At 30.2% G+C, this 15,597-nt stretch overlaps 8 non-coding genes across 8 annotated transcripts; all 8 read left to right on the top strand.

The window, feature by feature from the left end:
• Positions 1–1,433: 1,433 nt before the first annotated feature.
• On the top strand, positions 1,434–1,506 carry TRNAV-UAC (transfer RNA valine (anticodon UAC)). The gene has a single exon. It is a non-coding gene; the product is annotated as a tRNA-Val (tRNA).
• Positions 1,507–3,431: 1,925 nt separating this feature from the next.
• On the top strand, positions 3,432–3,504 carry TRNAV-UAC (transfer RNA valine (anticodon UAC)). Its single transcript has one exon. It is a non-coding gene; the product is annotated as a tRNA-Val (tRNA).
• Positions 3,505–5,429: 1,925 nt separating this feature from the next.
• TRNAV-UAC (transfer RNA valine (anticodon UAC)) lies at positions 5,430–5,502 on the top strand. The gene has a single exon. It is a non-coding gene; the product is annotated as a tRNA-Val (tRNA).
• Positions 5,503–7,427: 1,925 nt separating this feature from the next.
• TRNAV-UAC (transfer RNA valine (anticodon UAC)) lies at positions 7,428–7,500 on the top strand. Its single transcript has one exon. It is a non-coding gene; the product is annotated as a tRNA-Val (tRNA).
• A 1,925-nt stretch (positions 7,501–9,425) lies between these two features.
• On the top strand, positions 9,426–9,498 carry TRNAV-UAC (transfer RNA valine (anticodon UAC)). Its single transcript has one exon. It is a non-coding gene; the product is annotated as a tRNA-Val (tRNA).
• A 1,924-nt stretch (positions 9,499–11,422) lies between these two features.
• Positions 11,423–11,495, top strand: TRNAV-UAC (transfer RNA valine (anticodon UAC)). Its single transcript has one exon. It is a non-coding gene; the product is annotated as a tRNA-Val (tRNA).
• Positions 11,496–13,419: 1,924 nt separating this feature from the next.
• Positions 13,420–13,492, top strand: TRNAV-UAC (transfer RNA valine (anticodon UAC)). Its single transcript has one exon. It is a non-coding gene; the product is annotated as a tRNA-Val (tRNA).
• A 1,924-nt stretch (positions 13,493–15,416) lies between these two features.
• On the top strand, positions 15,417–15,489 carry TRNAV-UAC (transfer RNA valine (anticodon UAC)). The gene has a single exon. It is a non-coding gene; the product is annotated as a tRNA-Val (tRNA).
• Positions 15,490–15,597: the final 108 nt, after the last annotated feature.

The raw sequence follows: 15,597 nt of genomic DNA, 5'->3' as shown, positions 1-15,597 counted from the left end.
TGCAATCATGTTTTGATGTAGCTAATATTCACTTCCAGATTATTTACTTTAAATGTAAATAAATATTTCCATAATTACTATGTGCAAGTTTAGCAAAAATGCTGATAGATTTGACTTCTGGATAGATAGTATATTGATTATTACTAAAGTCTTTTTCGAGTATTATGCTTAAGTTATGTTGTGAAAGGGCATTTATTTATATGTAGTATTTGTAATACAGGCACTTTATGGTAACATGGCAAGAAAAATCACTGAAAAGTGATTTTGATAAGTGTGACACCTGCAGATGATAATTGGTCAAAATGTTAGAAATAATGATTTTTGTGTATATAGTTTTTCAAATTATAAATATTCACTTGAAAAGCTTCAAAAATTATTTATTTAAAATGAGAATATGCAGGTTTATTCAACATTGCACACATTGATCTTTGCTAAATTTTTATTTTAAATGTTGGGTAATGCAAGTTTGGTCAACCATGTTACAACTGTCTTTATCTATGTACCCACTATACAATTATTAAAGTCAATTGCAAAAAATTGGTTGCTCATCCTGTTTTACTGGGTAGTGTTTTTAAATGACCATTTGGTGTATTTCCGATAAACCAGAGAACTGATGGTCACAAACACACTCCTTCGGTTATTGAATCGGTCAGCCAAGATAAAAAAAATCTCAGCCTACTATATTAGTGCACTATGTGGTACTTGGAGGTTCTCGATAAACTGACCATATTTTCTGCATTTTTTCATGACTAAGTCATGCTGCTTAATTGCGGACATATGAATATTCAGTATTGTGCGACATATAATTGGATTTTTAAACAAAATTACTTAGTGTGTACCTCAGATTTTGGGGCATTTGATTGTCAAGATGACCATAAATATCTTCTAGTGTGAGAACAGTTTATGTTGTGGTTTCATAGCATAGTGGTTAGCATATCTGCTTTACACAGAGAAAGTCCTGAGTTCAATCCCAAGTGAACCCATATTTATGAAAAAATCCAGTAAACTGTGATCTTGATAAGAGTACTTACAGTAGATAATAATTGGTCAAGATGTTAGAAATAAAGAATTTTGTATATTTGTTTTCTTCAAATTAAAAATAATCACTTCAAAAACTTAGCAAAATGCTTACTTTAAAATGGATATACACATTTATTTATCATTGCAGTCATTGCTTTTTAATAAAGATTAATATTAAATGTTTAATTATGCAAGGTTGGTCAACCAGGCTATAACTTTCTTTAGCTAGGTGTACCACTATTAAGTATTGGGTCAATTTGCCAAAAATATGGTGCTCTGTTTTTTTAAAATTATATATAATGAAAGAACAATCACTTTGACGTTTCACCGATAATCCGGAACAGTTTACCAAAAATCACTACGACTGTCAGGACAACCAAAAAATTGAACAGTTTGTTATAGTATTGCATATTGGTTTCATAGTGTAGTGGTTATCACATCTGCTTTACGCGCAGAAGGTTCTGGGTTCAATCCCCAGTGGAACCATATTTTTGCACTAATTTATGATTTATGAAAATTTTCTTCACTATCATTCTTATAACATCTGACCTGCTACTGCTCAATGTGAAACATGTCATTTGTTCACTTACAAAAGTCAATTTCTTCTCTAAATATGGAAATAAATGTTATTTTTAATATCTATTAGCTTTTAATTATAAAATAACTTATTACAGCAAACAACTGATTAAAAATCTGGAGCAGATTCAAATAATCTTCTTGTTTTATAAGAAATTGGTAGCAATGTATCATATATTTCATTTATAGTATACAAATAAATTGTAGTATCATATCTAACTACCTTTTTCCATAAATCATCTTAACTGAGTACAGTTAAATAAATCACTTAAACCAACATTTCCATCACCAGTTCACCAAAGCACAGCTATTCTTTCCAGGACTTCACTGTTCACATGACTTCACTAGCAACTTGATAATGCTGCCAAGGTTTGGTATTGCATGATTAATGCACGATAAACTGCAATCATGTTTTGATGTAGCTAATATTCACTTCCAGATTATTTACTTTAAATGTAAATAAATATTTCCATAATTACTATGTGCAAGTTTAGCAAAAATGCTGATAGATTTGACTTCTGGATAGATAGTATATTGATTATTACTAAAGTCTTTTTTGAGTATTATGCTTAAGTTATGTTGTGAAAGGGCATTTATTTATATGTAGTATTTGTAATACAGGCACTTTATGGTAACATGGCAAGAAAAATCACTGAAAAGTGATTTTGATAAGTGTGACACCTGCAGATGATAATTGGTCAAAATGTTAGAAATAATGATTTTTGTGTATATAGTTTTTCAAATTATAAATATTCACTTGAAAAGCTTCAAAAATTATTTATTTAAAATGAGAATATGCAGGTTTATTCAACATTGCACACATTGCTCTTTGCTAAATTTTTATTTTAAATGTTGGGTAATGCAAGTTTGGTCAACCATGTTACAACTGTCTTTATCTATGTACCCACTATACAATTATTAAAGTCAATTGCAAAAAATTGGTTGCTCATCCTGTTTTACTGGGTAGTGTTTTTAAATGACCATTTGGTGTATTTCCGATAAACCAGAGAACTGATGGTCACAAACACACTCCTTCGGTTATTGAATCGGTCAGCCAAGATAAAAAAAAAATCTCAGCCTACTATATTAGTGCACTATGTGGTACTTGGAGGTTCTCGATAAACTGACCATATTTTCTGCATTTTTTCATGACTAAGTCATGCTGCTTAATTGCGGACATATGAAAATTCAGTATTGTGCGACATATAATTGGATTTTTAAACAAAATCACTTAGTGTGTACCTCAGATTTTGGGGCATTTGATTGTCAAGATGACCATAAATATCTTCTAGTGTGAGAACAGTTTATGTTGTGGTTTCATAGCATAGTGGTTAGCATATCTGCTTTACACGGAGAAAGTCCTGAGTTCAATCCCAAGTGAACCCATATTTATGAAAAAATCCAGTAAACTGTGATCTTGATAAGAGTACTTACAGTAGATAATAATTGGTCAAGATGTTAGAAATAAAGAATTTTGTATATTTGTTTTCTTCAAATTAAAAATAATCACTTCAAAAACTTAGCAAAATGCTTACTTTAAAATGGATATACACATTTATTTATCATTGCAGTCATTGCTTTTTAATAAAGATTAATATTAAATGTTTAATTATGCAAGGTTGGTCAACCAGGCTATAACTTTCTTTAGCTAGGTGTACCACTATTAAGTATTGGGTCAATTTGCCAAAAATATGGTGCTCTGTTTTTTTAAATTATATATAATGAAAGAACAATCACTTTGACGTTTCACCGATAATCCGGAACAGTTTACCAAAAATCACTACGACTGTCAGGACAACCAAAAAATTGAACAGTTTGTTATTGTATTGCATATTGGTTTCATAGTGTAGTGGTTATCACATCTGCTTTACACGCAGAAGGTCCTGGGTTCAATCCCCAGTGGAACCATATTTTTGCACTAATTTATGATTTATGAAAATTTTCTTCACTATCATTCTTATAACATCTGACCTGCTACTGCTCAATGTGAAACATGTCATTTGTTCACTTACAAAAGTCAATTTCTTCTCTAAATATGGAAATAAATGTTATTTTTAATATCTATTAGCTTTTAATTATAAAATAACTTATTACAGCAAACAACTGATTAAAAATCTGGAGCAGATTCAAATAATCTTCCTGTTTTATAAGAAATTGGTAGCAATGTATCATATATTTCATTTATAGTAAACAAATAAATTGTAGTATCATATCTAACTACCTTTTTCCATAAATCATCTTAACTGAGTACAGTTAAATAAATCACTTAAACCAACATTTCCATCACCAGTTCACCAAAGCACAGCTATTCTTTCCAGGACTTCACTGTTCACATGACTTCACTAGCAACTTGATAATGCTGCCAAGGTTTGGTATTGCATGATTAATGCATGATAAACTGCAATCATGTTTTGATGTAGCTAATATTCACTTCCAGATTATTTACTTTAAATTTAAATAAATATTTCCATAATTACTATGTGCAAGTTTAGCAAAAATGCTGATAGATTTGACTTCTGGATACATAGTATATTGATTATTACTAAAGTCTTTTTCGAGTATTATGCTTAAGTTATGTTGTGAAAGGGCATTTATTTATATGTAGTATTTGTAATACAGGCACTTTATGGTAACATGGCAAGAAAAATCACTGAAAAGTGATTTTGATAAGTGTGACACCTGCAGATGATAATTGGTCAAAATGTTAGAAATAATGATTTTTGAGTATATAGTTTTTCAAATTATAAATATTCACTTGAAAAGCTTCAAAAATTATTTATTTAAAATGAGAATATGCAGGTTTATTCAACATTGCACACATTGCTCTTTGCTAAATTTTTATTTTAAATGGTGGGTAATGCAAGTTTGGTCAACCATGTTACAACTGTCTTTATCTATGTACCCACTATACAATTATTAAAGTCAATTGCAAAAAATTGGTTGCTCATCCTGTTTTACTGGGTAGTGTTTTTAAATGACCATTTGGTGTATTTCCGATAAACCAGAGAACTGATGGTCACAAACACACTCCTTCGGTTATTGAATCGGTCAGCCAAGATAAAAAAAAATCTCAGCCTACTATATTAGTGCACTATGTGGTACTTGGAGGTTCTCGATAAACTGACCATATTTTCTGCATTTTTTCATGACTAAGTCATGCTGCTTAATTGCGGACATATGAAAATTCAGTATTGTGCGACATATAATTGGATTTTTAAACAAAATCACTTAGTGTGTACCTCAGATTTTGGGGCATTTGATTGTCAAGATGACCATAAATATCTTCTAGTGTGAGAACAGTTTATGTTGTGGTTTCATAGCATAGTGGTTAGCATATCTGCTTTACACGGAGAAAGTCCTGAGTTCAATCCCAAGTGAACCCATATTTATGAAAAAATCCAGTAAACTGTGATCTTGATAAGAGTACTTACAGTAGATAATAATTGGTCAAGATGTTAGAAATAAAGAATTTTGTATATTTGTTTTCTTCAAATTAAAAAGAATCGCTTCAAAAACTTAGCAAAATGCTTACTTTAAAATGGATATACACATTTATTTATCATTGCAGTCATTGCTTTTTAATAAAGATTAATATTAAATGTTTAATTATGCAAGGTTGGTCAACCAGGCTATAACTTTCTTTAGCTAGGTGTACCACTATTAAGTATTGGGTCAATTTGCCAAAAATATGGTGCTCTGTTTTTTTAAAATTATATATAATGAAAGAACAATCACTTTGACGTTTCACCGATAATCCGGAACAGTTTACCAAAAATCACTACGACTGTCAGGACAACCAAAAAATTGAACAGTTTGTTATTGTATTGCATATTGGTTTCATAGTGTAGTGGTTATCACATCTGCTTTACACGCAGAAGGTCCTGGGTTCAATCCCCAGTGGAACCATATTTTTGCACTAATTTATGATTTATGAAAATTTTCTTCACTATCATTCTTATAACATCTGACCTGCTACTGCTCAATGTGAAACATGTCATTTGTTCACTTACAAAATTCAATTTCTTCTCTAAATATGGAAATAAATGTTATTTTTAATATCTATTAGCTTTTAATTATAAAATAACTTATTACAGCAAACAACTGATTAAAAATCTGGAGCAGATTCAAATAATCTTCTTGTTTTATAAGAAATTGGTAGCAATGTATCATATATTTCATTTATAGTAAACAAATAAATTGTAGTATCATATCTAACTACCTTTTTCCATAAATCATCTTAACTGAGTACAGTTAAATAAATCACTTAAACCAACATTTCCATCACCAGTTCACCAAAGCACAGCTATTCTTTCCAGGACTTCACTGTTCACATGACTTCACTAGCAACTTGATAATGCTGCCAAGGTTTGGTATTGCATGATTAATGCATGATAAACTGCAATCATGTTTTGATGTAGCTAATATTCACTTCCAGATTATTTACTTTAAATGTAAATAAATATTTCCATAATTACTATGTGCAAGTTTAGCAAAAATGCTGATAGATTTGACTTCTGGATAGATAGTATATTGATTATTACTAAAGTCTTTTTCGAGTATTATGCTTAAGTTATGTTGTGAAAGGACATTTATTTATATGTAGTATTTGTAATACAGGCACTTTATGGTAACATGGCAAGAAAAATCACTGAAAAGTGATTTTGATAAGTGTGACACCTGCAGATGATAATTGGTCAAAATGTTAAAAATAATGATTTTTGTGTATATAGTTTTTAAAATTATAAATATTCACTTGAAAAGCTTCAAAAATTCTTTATTTAAAATGGGAATATGCAGGTTTATTCAACATTGCACACATTGCTCTTTGCTAAATTTGTATTTTAAATGTTGGGTAATGCAAGTTTGGTCAACCATGTTACAACTATCTTTATCTATGTACCCACTATACAATTATTAAAGTCAATTGCAAAAAATTGGTTGCTCATCCTGTTTTACTGGGTAGTGTTTTTAAATGACCATTTGGTGTATTTCCGATAAACCAGAGAACTGATGGTCACAAACACACTCCTTCGGTAATTGAATCGGTCAGCCAAGATAAAAAAAAATCTCAGCCTACTATATTAGTGCACTATGTGGTACTTGGAGGTTCTCGATAAACTGACCATATTTTCTGCATTTTTTCATGACTAAGTCATGCTGCTTAATTGCGGACATATGAAAATTCAGTATTGTGCGACATATAATTGGATTTTTAAACAAAATCACTTAGTGTGTACCTCAGATTTTGGGGCATTTGATTGTCAAGATGACCATAAATATCTTCTAGTGTGAGAACAGTTTATGTTGTGGTTTCATAACATAGTGGTTAGCATATCTGCTTTACACGGAGAAAGTCTTGAGTTCAATCCCAAGTGAACCCATATTTATTAAAAAATCCAGTGAACTGTGATCTTGATAAGAGTACTTACAGTAGATAATAATTGGTCAAGATGTTAGAAATAAAGAATTTTGTATATTTGTTTTCTTCAAATTAAAAATAATCACTTAAAAAACTTTGCAAAATGCTTACTTTAAAATGGATATACACATTTATTTATCATTGCAGTCATTGCTTTTTAATAAAGATTAATATTAAATGTTTAATTATGCAAGGTTGGTCAACCAGGCTATAACTTTCTTTAGCTAGGTGTACCACTATTAAGTATTGGGTCAATTTGCCAAAAATATGGTGCTCTGTTTTTTTTAAATTATATATAATGAAGGAACAATCACTTTGACGTTTCACCGATAATCCGGAACAGTTTACCAAAAATCACTACGACTGTCAGGACAACCAAAAAATTGAACAGTTTGTTATTGTATTGCATTTTGGTTTCATAGTGTAGTGGTTATCACCTCTGCTTTACACGCAGAAGGTCCTGGGTTCAATCCCCAGTGGAACCATATTTTTGCACTAATTTATGATTTATGAAAATTTTCTTCACTATCATTCTTATAACATCTGACCTGCTACTGCTCAATGTGAAACATGTCATTTGTTCACTTACAAAATTCAATTTCTTCTCTAAATATGGAAATAAATGTTATTTTTAATATCTATTAGCTTTTAATTATAAAATAACTTATTACAGCAAACAACTGATTAAAAATCTGGAGCAGATTCAAATAATCTTCTTGTTTTATAAGAAATTGGTAGCAATGTATCATATATTTCATTTATAGTAAACAAATAAATTGTAGTATCATATCTAACTACCTTTTTCCATAAATCATCTTAACTGAGTACAGTTAAATAAATCACTTAAACCAACATTTCCATCACCAGTTCACCAAAGCACAGCTATTCTTTCCAGGACTTCACTGTTCACATGACTTCACTAGCAACTTGATAATGCTGCCAAGGTTTGGTATTGCATGATTAATGCATGATAAACTGCAATCATGTTTTGATGTAGCTAATATTCACTTTCAGATTATTTACTTTAAATGTAAATAAATATTTCCATAATTACTATGTGCAAGTTTAGCAAAAATGCTGATAGATTTGACTTCTGGATAGATAGTATATTGATTATTACTAAAGTCTTTTTCGAGTATTATGCTTAAGTTATGTTGTGAAAGGACATTTATTTATATGTAGTATTTGTAATACAGGCACTTTATGGTAACATGGCAAGAAAAATCACTGAAAAGTGATTTTGATAAGTGTGACACCTGCAGATGATAATTGGTCAAAATGTTAAAAATAATGATTTTTGTGTATATAGTTTTTAAAATTATAAATATTCACTTGAAAAGCTTCAAAAATTCTTTATTTAAAATGGGAATATGCAGGTTTATTCAACATTGCACACATTGCTCTTTGCTAAATTTGTATTTTAAATGTTGGGTAATGCAAGTTTGGTCAACCATGTTACAACTATCTTTATCTATGTACCCACTATACAATTATTAAAGTCAATTGCAAAAAATTGGTTGCTCATCCTGTTTTACTGGGTAGTGTTTTTAAATGACCATTTGGTGTATTTCCGATAAACCAGAGAACTGATGGTCACAAACACACTCCTTCGGTAATTGAATCGGTCAGCCAAGATAAAAAAAAATCTCAGCCTACTATATTAGTGCACTATGTGGTACTTGGAGGTTCTCGATAAACTGACCATATTTTCTGCATTTTTTCATGACTAAGTCATGCTGCTTAATTGCGGACATATGAAAATTCAGTATTGTGCGACATATAATTGGATTTTTAAACAAAATCACTTAGTGTGTACCTCAGATTTTGGGGCATTTGATTGTCAAGATGACCATAAATATCTTCTAGTGTGAGAACAGTTTATGTTGTGGTTTCATAACATAGTGGTTAGCATATCTGCTTTACACGGAGAAAGTCTTGAGTTCAATCCCAAGTGAACCCATATTTATTAAAAAATCCAGTGAACTGTGATCTTGATAAGAGTACTTACAGTAGATAATAATTGGTCAAGATGTTAGAAATAAAGAATTTTGTATATTTGTTTTCTTCAAATTAAAAATAATCACTTAAAAAACTTTGCAAAATGCTTACTTTAAAATGGATATACACATTTATTTATCATTGCAGTCATTGCTTTTTAATAAAGATTAATATTAAATGTTTAATTATGCAAGGTTGGTCAACCAGGCTATAACTTTCTTTAGCTAGGTGTACCACTATTAAGTATTGGGTCAATTTGCCAAAAATATGGTGCTCTGTTTTTTTTAAATTATATATAATGAAGGAACAATCACTTTGACGTTTCACCGATAATCCGGAACAGTTTACCAAAAATCACTACGACTGTCAGGACAACCAAAAAATTGAACAGTTTGTTATTGTATTGCATTTTGGTTTCATAGTGTAGTGGTTATCACCTCTGCTTTACACGCAGAAGGTCCTGGGTTCAATCCCCAGTGGAACCATATTTTTGCACTAATTTATGATTTATGAAAATTTTCTTCACTATCATTCTTATAACATCTGACCTGCTACTGCTCAATGTGAAACATGTCATTTGTTCAATTACAAAATTCAATTTCTTCTCTAAATATGGAAATAAATGTTATTTTTAATATCTATTAGCTTTTAATTATAAAATAACTTATTACAGCAAACAACTGATTAAAAATCTGGAGCAGATTCAAATAATCTTCTTGTTTTATAAGAAATTGGTAGCAATGTATCATATATTTCATTTATAGTAAACAAATAAATTGTAGTATCATATCTAACTACCTTTTTCCATAAATCATCTTAACTGAGTACAGTTAAATAAATCACTTAAACCAACATTTCCATCACCAGTTCACCAAAGCACAGCTATTCTTTCCAGGACTTCACTGTTCACATGACTTCACTAGCAACTTGATAATGCTGCCAAGGTTTGGTATTGCATGATTAATGCATGATAAACTGCAATCATGTTTTGATGTAGCTAATATTCACTTTCAGATTATTTACTTTAAATGTAAATAAATATTTCCATAATTACTATGTGCAAGTTTAGCAAAAATGCTGATAGATTTGACTTCTGGATAGATAGTATATTGATTATTACTAAAGTCTTTTTCGAGTATTATGCTTAAGTTATGTTGTGAAAGGGCATTTATTTATATGTAGTATTTGTAATACAGGCACTTTATGGTAACATGGCAAGAAAAATCACTGAAAAGTGATTTTGATAAGTGTGACACCTGCAGATGATAATTGGTCAAAATGTTAGAAATAATGATTTTTGTGTATATAGTTTTTCAAATTATAAATATTCACTTGAAAAGCTTCAAAAATTCTTTATTTAAAATGAGAATATGCAGGTTTATTCAACATTGCACACATTGCTCTTTGCTAAATTTTTATTTTAAATGTTGGGTAATGCAAGTTTGGTCAACCATGTTACAACTGTCTTTATCTATGTACCCACTATACAATTATTAAAGTCAATTGCAAAAAATTGGTTGCTCATCCTGTTTTACTGGGTAGTGTTTTTAAATGACCATTTGGTGTATTTCCGATAAACCAGAGAACTGATGGTCACAAACACACTCCTTCGGTTATTGAATCGGTCAGCCAAGATAAAAAAAATCTCAGCCTACTATATTAGTGCACTATGTGGTACTTGGAGGTTCTCGATAAACTGACCATATTTTCTGCATTTTTTCATGACTAAGTCATGCTGCTTAATTGCGGACATATGAAAATTCAGTATTGTGCGACATATAATTGGATTTTTAAACAAAATCACTTAGTGTGTACCTCAGATTTTGGGGCATATGATTGTCAAGATGACCATAAATATCTTCTAGTGTGAGAACAGTTTATGTTGTGGTTTCATAGCATAGTGGTTAGCATATCTGCTTTACACGGAAAAAGTCCTGAGTTCAATCCCAAGTGAACCCATATTTATAAAAAAATCCAGTAAACTGTGATCTTGATAAGAGTACTTACAGTAGATAATAATTGGTCAAGATATTAGAAATAAAGAATTTTGTATATTTGTTTTCTTCAAATTAAAAATAATCACTTAAAAAACTTTGCAAAATGCTTACTTTAAAATGGATATGCACATTTATTTATCATTGCAGTCATTGCTTTTTAATAAAGATAAATATTAAATGTTTAATTATGCAAGGTTGGTCAACCAGGCAATAACTTTCTTTAGCTAGGTTTACCACTATTAAGTATTGGGTCAATTTGCCAAAAATATGGTGCTCTGTTTTTTTAAAATTATATATAATGAAAGAACAATCACTTTGACGTTTCACCGATAATCCGGAACAGTTTACCAAAAATCACTACGACTGTCAGGACAACCAAAAAATTGAACAGTTTGTTATTGTATTGCATATTGGTTTCATAGTGTAGTGGTTATCACCTCTGCTTTACACGCAGAAGGTCCTGGGTTCAATCCCCAGTGGAACCATATTTTTGCACTAATTTATTATTTATGAAAATTTTCTTCACTATCATTCTTATAACATCTGACCTGCTACTGCTCAATGTGAAACATGTCATTTGTTCACTTACAAAATTCAATTTCTTCTCTAAATATGGAAATAAATGTTATTTTTAATATCTATTAGCTTTTAATTATAAAATAACTTATTACAGCAAACAACTGATTAAAAATCTGGAGCAGATTCAAATAATCTTCTTGTTTTATAAGAAATTGGTAGCAATGTATCATATATTTCATTTATAGTAAACAAATAAATTGTAGTATCATATCTAACTACCTTTTTCCATAAATCATCTTAACTGAGTACAGTTAAATAAATCACTTAAACCAACATTTCCATCACCAGTTCACCAAAGCACAGCTATTCTTTCCAGGACTTCACTGTTCACATGACTTCACTAGCAACTTGATAATGCTGCCAAGGTTTGGTATTGCATGATTAATGCATGATAAACTGCAATCATGTTTTGATGTAGCTAATATTCACTTTCAGATTATTTACTTTAAATGTAAATAAATATTTCCATAATTACTATGTGCAAGTTTAGCAAAAATGCTGATAGATTTGACTTCTGGATAGATAGTATATTGATTATTACTAAAGTCTTTTTCGAGTATTATGCTTAAGTTATGTTGTGAAAGGGCATTTATTTATATGTAGTATTTGTAATACAGGCACTTTATGGTAACATGGCAAGAAAAATCACTGAAAAGTGATTTTGATAAGTGTGACACCTGCAGATGATAATTGGTCAAAATGTTAGAAATAATGATTTTTGTGTATATAGTTTTTCAAATTATAAATATTCACTTGAAAAGCTTCAAAAATTCTTTATTTAAAATGAGAATATGCAGGTTTATTCAACATTGCACACATTGCTCTTTGCTAAATTTTTATTTTAAATGTTGGGTAATGCAAGTTTGGTCAACCATGTTACAACTGTCTTTATCTATGTACCCACTATACAATTATTAAAGTCAATTGCAAAAAATTGGTTGCTCATCCTGTTTTACTGGGTAGTGTTTTTAAATGACCATTTGGTGTATTTCCGATAAACCAGAGAACTGATGGTCACAAACACACTCCTTCGGTTATTGAATCGGTCAGCCAAGATAAAAAAAATCTCAGCCTACTATATTAGTGCACTATGTGGTACTTGGAGGTTCTCGATAAACTGACCATATTTTCTGCATTTTTTCATGACTAAGTCATGCTGCTTAATTGCGGACATATGAAAATTCAGTATTGTGCGACATATAATTGGATTTTTAAACAAAATCACTTAGTGTGTACCTCAGATTTTGGGGCATATGATTGTCAAGATGACCATAAATATCTTCTAGTGTGAGAACAGTTTATGTTGTGGTTTCATAGCATAGTGGTTAGCATATCTGCTTTACACGGAAAAAGTCCTGAGTTCAATCCCAAGTGAACCCATATTTATAAAAAAATCCAGTAAACTGTGATCTTGATAAGAGTACTTACAGTAGATAATAATTGGTCAAGATATTAGAAATAAAGAATTTTGTATATTTGTTTTCTTCAAATTAAAAATAATCACTTAAAAAACTTTGCAAAATGCTTACTTTAAAATGGATATGCACATTTATTTATCATTGCAGTCATTGCTTTTTAATAAAGATAAATATTAAATGTTTAATTATGCAAGGTTGGTCAACCAGGCAATAACTTTCTTTAGCTAGGTTTACCACTATTAAGTATTGGGTCAATTTGCCAAAAATATGGTGCTCTGTTTTTTTAAAATTATATATAATGAAAGAACAATCACTTTGACGTTTCACCGATAATCCGGAACAGTTTACCAAAAATCACTACGACTGTCAGGACAACCAAAAAATTGAACAGTTTGTTATTGTATTGCATATTGGTTTCATAGTGTAGTGGTTATCACCTCTGCTTTACACGCAGAAGGTCCTGGGTTCAATCCCCAGTGGAACCATATTTTAGCACTAATTTATTATTTATGAAAATTTTCTTCACTATCATTCTTATAACATCTGACCTGCTACTGCTCAATGTGAAACATGTCATTTGTTCACTTACAAAATTCAATTTCTTCTCTAAATATGGAAATAAATGTTATTTTTAATATCTATTAGCTTTTAATTATAAAATAACTTATTACAGCAAACAACTGATTAAAAATCTGGAGCAGATTCAAATAATCTTCTTGTTTTATAAGAAATTGGTAGCAATGTATCATATATTTCATTTATAGTAAACAAATAAATTGTAGTATCATATCTAACTACCTTTTTCCATAAATCATCTTAACTGAGTACAGTTAAATAAATCACTTAAACCAACATTTCCATCACCAGTTCACCAAAGCACAGCTATTCTTTCCAGGACTTCACTGTTCACATGACTTCACTAGCAACTTGATAATGCTGCCAAGGTTTGGTATTGCATGATTAATGCATGATAAACTGCAATCATGTTTTGATGTAGCTAATATTCACTTCCAGATTATTTACTTTAAATGTAAATAAATATTTCAATAATTACTATGTGCAAGTTTAGCAAAAATGCTGATAGATTTGACTTCTGGATAGATAATATATTGATTATTACTAAAGTCTTTTTCGAGTATTATGCTTAAGTTATGTTGTGAAAGGGCATTTATTTATATGTAGTATTTGTAATACAGGCACTTTATGGTAACATGGCAAGAAAAATCACTGAAAAGTGATTTTGATAAGTGTGACACCTGCAGATGATAATTGGTCAAAATGTTAGAAATAATGATTTTTGTGTATATAGTTTTTCAAATTATAAATATTCACTTGAAAAGCTTCAAAAATTCTTTATTTAAAATGGGAATATGCAGGTTTATTCAACATTGCACACATTGCTCTTTGCTAAATTTTTATTTTAAATGTTGTGTAATGCAAGTTTGGTCAACCATGTTACAACTGTCTTTATCTATGTACCCACTATACAATTATTAAAGTCAATTGCAAAAAATTGGTTGCTCATCCTGTTTTACTGGGTAGTGTTTTTAAATGACCATTTGGTGTATTTCCGATAAACCAGAGAACTGATGGTCACAAACACACTCCTTCGGTTATTGAATCGGTCAGCCAAGATAAAAAAAATCTCAGCCTACTATATTAGTGCACTATGTGGTACTTGGAGGTTCTCGATAAACTGACCATATTTTCTGTATTTTTTCATGACTAAGTCATGCTGCTTAATTGCGGACATATGAAAATTCAGTATTGTGCGACATATAATTGGATTTTTAAACAAAATCACTTAGTGTGTACCTCAGATTTTGGGGCATGTGATTGTCAAGATGACCATAAATATCTTCTTGTGTGAGATCAGTTTATGTTGTTGTTTCATAGCATAGTGGTTTGCATATCTGCTTTACACGGAGAAAGTCCTGAGTTCAATCCCAAGTGAACCCATATTTATTAAAAAATCCAGTAAACTGTGATCTTGATAAGAGTACTTACAGTAGATAATAATTGGTCAAGATGTTAGAAATAAAGAATTTTGTATATTTGTTTTCTTCAAATTAAAAATAATCACTTAAAAAACTTTGCAAAATGCTTACTTTAAAATGGATATACACATTTATTTATCATTGCAGTCATTGCTTTTTAATAAAGATTAATATTAAATGTTTAATTATGCAAGGTTGGTCAACCAGGCTATAACTTTCTTTAGCTAGGTTTACCACTATTAAGTATTGGGTCAATTTGCCAAAAATATGGTGCTCTGTTTTTTTAAAATTATATATAATGAAAGAACAATCACTTTGACGTTTCACCGATAATCCGGAACAGTTTACCAAAAATCACTACGACTGTCAGGACAACCAAAAAATTGAACAGTTTGTTGTTGTATTGCATATTGGTTTCATAGTGTAGTGGTTATCACATCTGCTTTACACGCAGAAGGTCCTGGGTTCAATCCCCAGTGGAACCATATTTTTGCACTAATTTATGATTTATGAAAATTTTCTTCACTATCATTCTTATAACATCTGACCTGCTACTGCTCAATGTGAAACATGTCATTTGTTCACTTACAAAA

This window comes from Pseudophryne corroboree, chromosome 11 (genome assembly GCF_028390025.1).
Source record: "Pseudophryne corroboree isolate aPseCor3 chromosome 11, aPseCor3.hap2, whole genome shotgun sequence".
Classification (NCBI taxonomy): Eukaryota; Metazoa; Chordata; class Amphibia; order Anura; family Myobatrachidae; genus Pseudophryne; species Pseudophryne corroboree.
This window is presented reverse-complemented; position numbering and strand designations above follow the sequence as displayed.